This window comes from Bison bison, unplaced genomic scaffold (genome assembly GCF_000754665.1).
Source record: "Bison bison bison isolate TAMUID 2011002044 unplaced genomic scaffold, Bison_UMD1.0 scf7180017864034, whole genome shotgun sequence".
In the NCBI taxonomy this organism is placed as follows: domain Eukaryota; kingdom Metazoa; phylum Chordata; class Mammalia; order Artiodactyla; family Bovidae; genus Bison; species Bison bison.
In genome coordinates this window covers 1000932-1011968 of record NW_011494606.1, presented here as the reverse complement: position 1 = coordinate 1011968, position 11037 = coordinate 1000932, and the positions used below count along the sequence as shown (strand labels likewise).

Sequence of the window (11037 nt, the reverse complement as noted above, 5' to 3'; positions counted from 1 at the left end):
CCCTGCCCCGGGGGCCCGGATCCGGCCCGGCCGCTGCCCGCCTCTCGGTCCCCCTCTGGACGGCCAGGAGGGCTGGCGCGGGCGGCGGGCTCAGTGGGTGTGTCAGGGGCGCCGGGGGGCTGCTCCCGAACCAGGCAGGGGAAGCCAGCGCGCGTCTGGTCCGTCCCGACGGCTGCGCCTCCTTCTCCCCTCTTCGCTTTCTGGGGGATTTGCCCTGTCCGGGCGCCAGCACTCACCCCTCCACCCTCCCACTCGGAAACTCTAGGGACGGTCAACCTTGGTCGGCCCGGAGTTGGGCCCCCAGCTCTCTGGGTCGGGGTAGATGGGAACCGGTGAGTGCACACCCAGCCCGCGAGCCCTAACCGCAGCCTGGCCAACCTCCTTGCCGGGGCGGGAGAACTGATGGAGCCTTGGTTGGCGCGCGTCGAGCCCCATCCTGGGGCCTCGGCCACACCGTTTTCTAGAAAGCCTCAGATCTGTGTATGTGTCTGATCTAAACCGCTGCAACCCAGCGCCACGGGGAGCCGGAGTGGATGGGTTGCTTCCGCCAACTCTGGACACTTCCTCGAGTGCAGCCCAAGTACCTGCGGTCCCTGGGCGCGCGTGTAGGATTAGCTTTCACGGAACTAGCCCGCACTGGAACTTTAGCGATCGCGAAGTTACTGGGGGTTTGTTGTTTGGTTTTTCTTTGAAATAACATCAGTCCTAACTTGGGAAGAAGCTTTCAGGTCGTTCTCGAGCCCACTTAGCATCTGGAATGTGTGGGGTCTGGGATCTCCTTAAGCAGTCCCCACTCAGCCCCGCGCCGGGGTGCCTCCAGTACAGCCTGTTGAATGTGCGTGCTCGCGCCTCTTCCGGTCTCCTTTGTGACCCCCATCACGCAGCCCTTTGTCCCTTGGCAGGCAGTTAGCGAATCTGAAGCCTCGGACCTGGGTAGCCAAAGAGATCATGGGATGCCTGTTGGAATTTAGAATAAGAGAAATAGAGACCCAAGAGAGGGCTAACGAATCATCTTGTCCAACTGTCCTTTCACAGCCAAAGGCACCCAGGCACCACATAGTCTAAATGTTAAAATCTTAAAATTTGTATAACGTGCTCATGTCTTCTATGTCATTGATAAAAGTGATGAAGTGATTGAGCTTAAAAGGATTTTATTGAGTCTCAAAATACAAAGAAGAAAACATTTTTAACAGGTGATTTAAATACAGCGCTACTCAATTCCTATTGATTTCTGTTAGCACCATGGTTGAATTACTTGGAAAACAAAATCTAGCCCTGAAATTAATGTAAGGAAGCTAATGGGAGTCCTGGGACTTTCCTATAAACTTATGCAGGGCTGGAACAGGGATTTCCCAGAGGTCCCGGAAGTGAGTTTGGGTGATCAGGATACTGGAGCCCCCACTGGACAAGCAGCTGGTGTGGCCTCTTGTGGGCAAAGCTAGTCAGCTGAACTTGTGTGATCTCCGTGCCCAGCACCCATGAGGGTGCCAGCTTGGTCTTATCTTTATTTCAGTCTCCCATGAAGAAGTGGTTCCAGTTCATTGTTAAGTAAAAATAAAATACAGCTAAAGTTTGGGAATAAGATCAGGATTGGATATTTTGACTTGAAGGGTTGTTGTTGTTGTTTTTGACCCAGAAGTGCTTATTGTGATTGTAATCACATTATCCTAAAGAGTGCCTGGATATTGATTGCCCATCCCCCCACATTTCTCTCCATGGTACCACCTTTTTCCAAGTTGGCTGGGAGTCTCTATTTTTGAGAGCACCAGACTCCCCATTCCATCCCCCTCACTTGTAGGTAATTCATTACCAAGTCCCTTCCACATTCTTTTGTGATATCCCAGGAAATAATTTTCCTGTCTGTTCCCTCTGCCTCCTCTTTAAACCATGTCCACATTGCAGTAATAGTCTCCCCTCTTGACTCCCGGCCACGAGTCCCTTTCTTCATTTTAATCCATCATCTTTCATGCTGACAGATTAATATTTCTCAAATTCTGATTTCGCCACATCACTCCTTTCAAGAAATCACAATGGCTTCCCAGTATTCACTTCACTTTAAATCTTCTCCAGCCAATATTTTTGGGCATCTGCTGTGTGCCAGGGACTGTTACTATGTGCTGGGGCTTAAATTAATAACAAGACAATATCCTTGCCCTTGAATTGTTAACAGGCCAACAGATAATATACAGCCACCCAAGAGAGAGATGTAAAGAGAGAATCACAAACCAAAGTTAATCATTGGGGTGTGCAAGACATAAAGGAGACACAGATGAGGGAGAAGTATTTTCCTGTATGAGAAGAGCTGGGGAAATTTCACCTGGGCTTTGAAACATGGGGAGCAGTTCAAGGAGATGGGAAAGACTGAAAGGAGGGAAAGCATGCCAGGCAGAGGGAAGAGTTTGAGCAAAGATCCAGTGTGAAAGCACTGGTATGGACGTGGTGGTGTCATGGCCATTCTTCATCTAGGGATTTCAAAGTGTTAGTCTCTCAGTCGCATCTTTGCAACACATAGGCTGTATCCTCTGTTCATGGAATTCTCCAGGCAAGAATACCGGGGTGGGTAGCATTCCCTTCTCCAGGGGATCTCCCTGACCCAGGGACTTCTGCCTTAATTTGAGTCTACATTTTTGATCCAAGAGCAGCTCAACTCTTTCCTGCCTGAAGTCCTTCATTCCATTTACCTGGTCTTTTTATTGTGGTCTTATATGCCTCCTCGGAGAAGGCAATGGCACCCCACTCCAGTACCCTTGCCTGGAAAATCCATGGACAGAGGAGCCTGGTAGGCTGCAGTCCATGGGGTCGCTGAGAGTCGGACACGACTGAGCGACTTCACTTTCACTTTTCTCTTTCATGCATTGGAGAAGGAAATGGCAACCCACTCCAGTATTCTTGCCTGGAGAATCCCAGGGATGATGGAGCCTGGTGGGCTGCCGTCTATGGGGTCGCACAGAGTCGGACACGACTGAAGTGACTTAGTAGCAGCAGCAACAGCAGCATATGCCTCCTAACCCTAGCTCAGAAATTCAGATTTCCTCTCTGCTGGGCTAAATTTCTCCAGGAAGTGGATCCCAGCCTGTCTTAGGTATTCCTTTACACTCTTTGCACTGACTCTGTATTCAGCCTAGACATGTTCTAATGGGCATGCCTCATCTCCTCAGCCACCTCGAAGTTTCTCCAGAGCAGCTCCTGCTCTGAGGACCTCTCCCAGGCTGTGGGACACAGTCCCAGCACACTGCCAGCACTAGCGAACTTGAGAATGTGACTCGCTTTGACCTTCCATCCTACTTTTCCCTCCTCTCTCTTCTTCTCTCCACTTTCCCCACCTTTGATCTTTCTTTTTGTGTGTCTGCAGAGTTGTGATATTTATTTACATATATGTTTATTAATTGGCTTCTCTTTGAAGATAATGGATGAGACGTGTTGCGCTGGTAGCTAACGTATGGTGCAGACCGGCACCGGGAGGGGAGCTGCAGTGTGAGGCTGTGCCTTTAGATTGCATTGCTGACACTTGCCTTGTTTCAGGATCCCCCCTCTTCACCCCTCTCTGCCTGACCTGTGCAACTGATGCAGGCCTACTTCTCATCTTTGGGTCTGATTTGCCTTCTCTTCTTTCCCCAACCCGTCAAAACTGACTTCTCCAGTTTCTGGAGCCTTGCTGGCCTGATGAACTCATTCAGGTCAAGTTTAATGAGCCTGTGTGTGCTGGGCCTGATGCTTTCGTCCCCCCAGCAACCTAGGACAGCAGCAGTATCATCCACACTTGAGGAAACTCCGCTTCCTTTCCTGAGGTCAACAACTCAGGTTTTGAATCTAAGTCTTAGAACCTAGCTTTCTCAGTCTGGTGCTCCTCCTGCTATATCACTGTTCCCTGAAAGGGTTGCTTTCAGAACACCTGAATCAGAATTAAGATCTGGTGGGAAAAACTCAGATTCCAGAATGGAGGCAGGGCCTGGGATGGGCATTGTAAAGGTGGCCTTAGGTAGTTCTGCACACTCAGGTTTAAGGATCACTGCCCTAGGCTGCCTTTACAAAGGAGGTTCTAATGACAGGTGGGTGGGCGAATAAGCCTCAGGATCCCACATAGGATGGTCCTTTTTAACAGGCCTTGACCTTGACTTTAAGGAGTGAGCCCTCTTTTGGTCAAAGGGGTCTTCAGTTTAGTCCTGAAAGCATGCTCCCTACCCATCCCCATAAAGGCAGGTGAGCCTGCTGCTGCTGCTGTCACCTCAGTCGTGTCCAACTCTGTGTGACCCCATGGACTGCAGCCTACCAGGCTCCTCCATTCATGGGATTTTCCAGGCAAGAGTACTGGAGTGGGTTGCCATTGCCTTCTCTGCAGGTGAGCCTAGCGTCCATCATGATGGCTCACTCTGACTATTTCTGGGCCAGAGCAAGTGCCGAGGGAGAAGGACCAGAGAGGATTGGTTTGCAGCCCCAAGTTGCCTGGAATCACAGTGGACTGGGACTCCCCAAATAGAGCTGAGCATGCTGGCCAGTCACTCCCTCCCTCTCTCTGGGCGTGGTGAGTCAAACCTCTTCCTTACCTGAGTGGAGTCTGCTCACTGACCCCTCTCCTTCATTCTACAGGCCTTCGTTTTGTGCCCTCAGCCCTCCAGTCGTCTGTCGGTAACGATGGATGGCCACAACCCAGAGGGTGGGTGTGGGGTCGGGTGCACAGGCACACAGGGCATTCAGCAGAAGTCCAGCCCCCAGTGGGTGCCCAGTGTCGCTTCTCATCCTGTTTAACTGCTCTGAAACTGTCAGTGCTTGGCAGGCAGTTGGTGCTCAGAAAGAATCTGCCTGCCAATACAGGAAATGCCAGAGACTTGGGTTCGGTTCCTGGGTTGGGAATAGCCCCTGGAGAAGAAAATGGCAACCCACTCCAGTATTCTTGCCTGGGAAAATCCCATGGACAGAGGAGCCTGGCGACCTATAGTCCATGGGGTCACAAAAAGTTGTACATGACTGAGCATGTGGGACAGGACGTATGTGCGCTAGAAAAAGTATGTAATCTCAGACCCCTCAGGTCCAGGGGGTTTGTGTTTAAAGGGCTAAATATCACAACTTTATATTCAAATCCAGGAAATGAACACCCCCAGCTGTGCAGTAATAATAATGATGATGGTGATGGACATGATAAGGAATTAATTATCCATTCAGCATCCCCTCCCCTCTCCATTTCCCTCCTCCCATTTTCCCTTTGGTTTCCTCTAAGAAGAGGAAGGTAGGCAGCAGTTTTCTTTATCGCTGGTTACTTGTCCCGAGAGAGTGCTGTCTTTCTGCTTATCTCTCTTTCTTTTCCCCTAATCTTTCCCTGAACATTGGAGAAGGAAATGGCAACCCACTCCAGTATTCTTGTCTGGAGAATCCCATGGACAGAGGAGCCTGGCGGGCTACAGTCCAAGGATTAGAAAGAGTCAGACACGACTGAGTGACTAACGCTTCCCTGAACATACTGTGTTTTCTGTCTTCTCCTATGAGCCTTGCTTAAGCGGATCACTGAGCGGTACCCTGGCAGCCTTCTACCTTAGCCCCTCTACTCCCCGGGTGTGGTCCAGAAAGCCGGCTTACAAGGCGGTTGTCCCAGAAGGGTGGCACCGAGCAGCCCACGACCTGGGCTGGGCAATCCTCCCAGCCAGCTGGCCGACTGCCCGAGGGCTGGCCAGCAGCGAGGACCCAAGTAATGAGTGATTAATGGGCGCCCCATCTAATCTCCTGCCAGGGGAAATGAAGGGCCAGTCGTGGGCTGGGGCTCGTCATGACCTGCTCCAGGTGGGCTTGGAATGCACCCAGCTCAGGATGGGGATTAAGGCTTGAAAGATGAGAGGAAATGAGATGTTAACCCTTTGCGCTGTGGCCCTCTGAGCCCCAGCAGGGAAATCTCAGGGGAATTATCTGTAGGCATCTGATGAAAGGGGAGCCTGGCCTTTGATTTACGGCAGGGATGTGGCCACATGACTCTGGCAGGAGGGGGGCAGGGTGTGACAAGCGACGGCTTTGACTTAACCATTTTTCTCGGAGGCTCAGATTAATTTCTTATGAAAATGGAGTATGTGGACTGCAGGGAGGCTGCTCTACCTGCTTCCTTCTCAGAAACCTTTCAATCATATCAGCACGTTACAAATTTGTAGTTGCCAAGCAGACCTTTCCTTCTGTAATGCAGTGTCCCTGATCTCCTGTTGTTTTGAGGAGGATGGAGGAGAGAGTCTGGTCGTTGGCGGTGGGCCCACCTCCTTCCTCAGGTCAGCAAGGAGCACTGGGGCTCTGAGGGTGGGAACCAGCTCCCTGAGTTCCTTGGCTCTGCCATGCTGGGGAGCCCTGAACCTTAACCTCTTGTGCTGTAGGGCTGTAAAATGGGCATCATAATAATACATAACATGGGTGAGATTCGTGGGGATGTAGAAAGCTTTCAGCAGTCTTAGGCATGCGGACCTGCCATGTGAAGATTGTGCTGTGGGCTTAGTCACTCAGTCGTGTCCGACTCTGTGGGACCCCGTGGATTGTAGCCTGCCAGGCTCCTCTGTCCATGGGGATTCTCCAGGCAGGAATACTGGAGTGGGTTGCCATGCCTTCCTCCAGGGGATCTTCCCAACCCAGGGATGGAACCCAGGTCTCCCACATTGCAGGCGGATTCTTTACTGTCTGAACCACCAGAGAAGTCCATACATGGGTGAGATTCATGAGAATGTAGAAAGCTTACAGCAGTCTCAGGCACGTGGACTTGCCATGTGAAGGTTACCCATCACTTTTTTCCTCGCCTTTCTGGGAAGGATGTAAGCAGCTTCTCTTCCACACTTCTCAGATTCGCTTAGGGTGATGGATCTCACTTGCTTGACCTCTGACCCTCACATGCCTTGAATTCTGGTGCCCCCTCCCTTTGCCGCTGGCTCCCTGGCCTCCAGCCGCCCTTTCATTCTACTCCCTGCCCCCGCCCCACCTCCGTGCTCAGCGGCCAGAGCTGCTGGACCGGGTGATGACTCCTGCCCGATCCTCTGGTGGCACGGCCCTTCCACACCAGCGCTGCCCACTGCCACCTTGCTGTCACCTGTAACCCAGAGAAAACTGGCTGAGAGTAGAGACAAAAGCTGCCTTGGAAGCAAAGTTAGGACCCGTGGAGACAGTCTAATCTGGGTGCAAATCACAGCTCTGCCCATTTTCTGGTTTCTCTGAGCTCCTGTCACCCCATCCTTGATTGATGCTAAGAATAGCAATGCTTATCTAATGGTTGAGAGGGTCCAACCCGACAGTGGACATGAAGCCTTTGGCGGGGGAGAATTTATTGCTGGTTATATTGGGTTGGCAAAAAGTCAGACACGACTTAACTACTAAAAAACAACAATATTGGGTTGGCCAAAAAGTTTGTTTGGGTTTTTCCATAGCATTTTACAGGAAAACCCAACAAACTTTTTTGCCAACCCAGTAGGTGAGCCTTGAGGGTGGAGCTGTGTCTTCAAGTTTTGAAGTCTTATTACGGAGTATACACTGGCATCCTCGCCTCTAGCTCCGTTTAGTGTCTTCTCCAGAACGGACACATACTCAGGTCCTGCTTGACTTTGGTGATGTTTTAGTCAAGGCCCAGGGTTTTATTCTGCTTGAAGTTTAAAGGATCTTCTGGCCAGCTAAGGGAGAAGGAACTGCTGTTTATGGATCTCCGTGTCAGGGATTTACCTGCGTGCACTTATTTAATCCTCTCAACAGTCCACATGAGCTAGATGTTATTCTTCTTGTTCGATAGCCTAGCAAACTGAGGCTCAGAGAGATTAAGGAAATTACAGGGGCTCATGCAACAAATGAACGTCAGAATGATATTTGAATTCCAACTCATCTGACTCCAGAATATGAGCTCTGGGGAGAACCAATGGGCCAGGTAGTACCTCACTGTAATTATAACCTGCTGAGAAATATAAGTATAGCCACTTGAAAGCCTAATTGTAACCCACTTGAAAATTTTAAACATTGAGATATAGTTCCCATACTGTAAAATCCACCATTTTAAAGTACACGTTCAGTGCTCGTTAGTTTATTCACAGAGTTGTGCCACCATCACCACGATCTAATTCCAGAATATTTTCAGCACCTCTCAAAGAAAGTCCATACTCATTAGAAGTCACTTCCCACTCCTTCCTTTCCCAGCCCGTGGAAACCATGAATCTACCTTCTGTCTCCATGGATTCTGGACATTTTATATAAATGGAATCTTACATTGGGTTGGCCAGAAAGTTTGTTTGGGTTTTCCCATCCCCTCTTATGGAAAAACGTGGAGGAACCTTTTGGCCAACCCAGTCTTCTGTGACTGCTTTCTTTCCCTAAGACTGTTTTCAGGGTTTGTCCGTGTTGAAGCTTGTATCAGTGCTCCATTCCTTTTTATTGCTGTGTGACCCACTTAAAATAAAAAGTAAGGGTATTTTGCTTAGAGAAGAGATGGGGTTACAATTGCAGGTGTAGCACAAAGCGGTGCTCATTTTTTACTGTGGGCAGGTGTGAAGGAACAGAGTGGGGGGTGGAGGCGGGTCAGTGCTTGGCTGGGTTCCCATGTCTGGGAAATGCAGGGATGCCCAGCTTCCCTGCTCCAGGCACTCATGCTGCCCTTGGCTTGTGTCTTTGGCCAAACTTACTGAGATGCACCCCGAAGTAGCCATGGGCGTGCCATGGACCCCTGCCTTGGAGAGGTGGGCTAGAGGGTTCTGGAGCTATCTTTACCACAGTCTGCCTGATGTTGGTGCTGTGGAGACATTTTGGCCCCTGCTGTAGTCTGCTGGATTACTTTTAACTCCAGGTGGACCAACCTAGATAGCATATTGAAAAGCAGAGACATGACTTTGCCAACAAAGGTCCATCTAGTCAAGGCTATGGTTTTTCCAGTGGTCATGTATGGATGCAAGAGTTGGACTGTGAAGAAGGCTGAACGCCGAAGAATTGATGCTTTTGAACTGTGGTGTTGGAGAAGACTCTTGAGAGTCCCTTGGACTGCAAGGAGATCAAACCAGTCCATTCTAAAGGAGATCAGCCCTGGGTATTCTTTGGAAGGAATGATGCTAAAGCTGAAACTCCAGTACTTTGGCCACCTCAGGCAAAGAGTTGACTCATTGGAAAAGACTCTGATGTTGGGAGGGATTGGGGGCAGGAGGAGAAGGGGACAACAGAGAATGAGATGGCTGGATGGCATCACCAACTCGATGGACGTGAGTTTGAGTGAACTCTGGGAGTTGGTGATGGGCAGGGAGGCCTGGCATGCTTCAATTCATGGGGTCGCAAAGAGTTGGGCACAACTGAGCGACTGAACTGAATTGAACTGAACTGGACCCCAGTGTCAAGCGCTGATGATGGCACTGCTGATTTGCTTTATAAAAATAATTTTATTTATTTAGGCTGTGCTGGGTGCTCATTGCTGTGTGGGCTTTTCTCTAGTTGCAGGGGTGGGGGCTCTTTTCCTGCTGCAGTACACGGACTTCTCATTGTAGTGGCTTCTCCTCACAGATCACGGGCTATAGGCTCATGGGCTTCAATAGTTGCAAATAGTTGCAACACGTGAGCTCAGTTGTTGTGGCACCTGGCCCTAGAGTTCATGGGCATCAGTAGTTGAGGCCCATGGGATTAGTTGCCCCGAGGCATGTGGGATCTTCCTGGACCAGGGATCCAACCCGCGTTTCCTACATTGGCAGGCAGCTTCTTTACCACTAACCACCAGGGAAGCCCCTTAGGAAATACAGAGGAAATACAGAAATACTTAGGAAATACAGAAAATACACACACAGAAAAAAATCACCCATAATTCCCCAACCAATAGGGAACTGTTACTAGATATAACACTTTATTTTTTTCTGATTATGTAGGTAAGGTATATTTATTACAGAGAACTTAGGAAATACAGAAAATATACACACAGGAAAAAATCACCCATAATTCCCCAACCAATAATGACCAGTATTTTGAATGTGTATCTTCCTAGTCTCTCTGTCTCTCTCTCTCTCTCCACACACACATACATACACACATACACACACAGACACACACAGAGTTTATGAAATTGGTATTAGACTAAACATATTGTTTTGTTCACTCCTCCTTTCACTTAATAATACATCATAAACATTTTCCTTGTGTACTAAATATTCAGTGTTCTTCCAAACTAAAATGTTTTTCAATGGTTGTAGTGTACTTTTAAAAATATTGATGTTTACTTAAGCAGTCCCCTATTTTGGACATGTTGGTTGTTTTCAGTTTATCAATATTGTTTATAAATAAAATGGCTTCTTTTGTGCATTTTTTGTGCATCTGTTAATGCATAGTGCTGCTTTTGGTACAAAAGATATAAATACTCTGAAGGTATTTGGTACATATAATCAAACTGGCCTTCCAGAAAGGCTGTTTAATTCCACAACTGTGTTATTTTTTAACTTGAGTTTTACTGTTCATGTAACTCTGCCAAATATCCCTCCATTCTCCTCCTCCTCCTGCTTCCTCCTCTCTCTTCTTTGCACAACCCCCCCACCGCCCACATATCTGCATAGTCCGCTAATTGCTCATATTGTTTTCTCCTTAGTCTTTGCCTGTATTTTAATCGAAGCATGCCTTTTTGCACACAGTATGATTTTTGTGTAACGTTTCTCTTGACATAGTCGGGGTTCCCATTTTTAAGCCTTATGGCCGCTCCGTCATTCTGCCCCATCATGGTCTCCTTTCGCCGTTCCCCATCTTCCTTTACGGATCTAGGTTGTTTGTAGTTTCTTCCTCATCAAAGAGTTAGTGCTTACCAAGCTGAATGCCTAGGGTGCTGTTCTGTTCTGGTCTCAGGCTCCGTTTTGGACGTTCAGTTCCTGGTCGTGTAATTTACTAGGTCCACAGCAGGAGCTGTTCTAATAACACTCATGCTGCTGAGGGGCCCTCAGAGAACAGGCAGCTGGGAGGCCCAGGTGGGGGAACCCAGAAACAGAGTGGGTGCTTGTTTTGGCCTTCCCTCTTCCTCTCCTTATGAGGCCCTGTTCTTTCCTCAGGCTCACGTCGGAGGAACTCAACACCTCACTGCTACCAGGGATA

At 49.1% G+C, this 11037-nt stretch overlaps 1 protein-coding gene across 1 annotated transcript in view; it reads left to right on the top strand.

Annotated features, from left to right (window-relative positions):
• THSD4 (thrombospondin, type I, domain containing 4) overlaps positions 1-11037 on the top strand; it is a 673841-nt gene that overhangs the window by 432 nt on the left and 662372 nt on the right. The window lies entirely within an intron of this gene.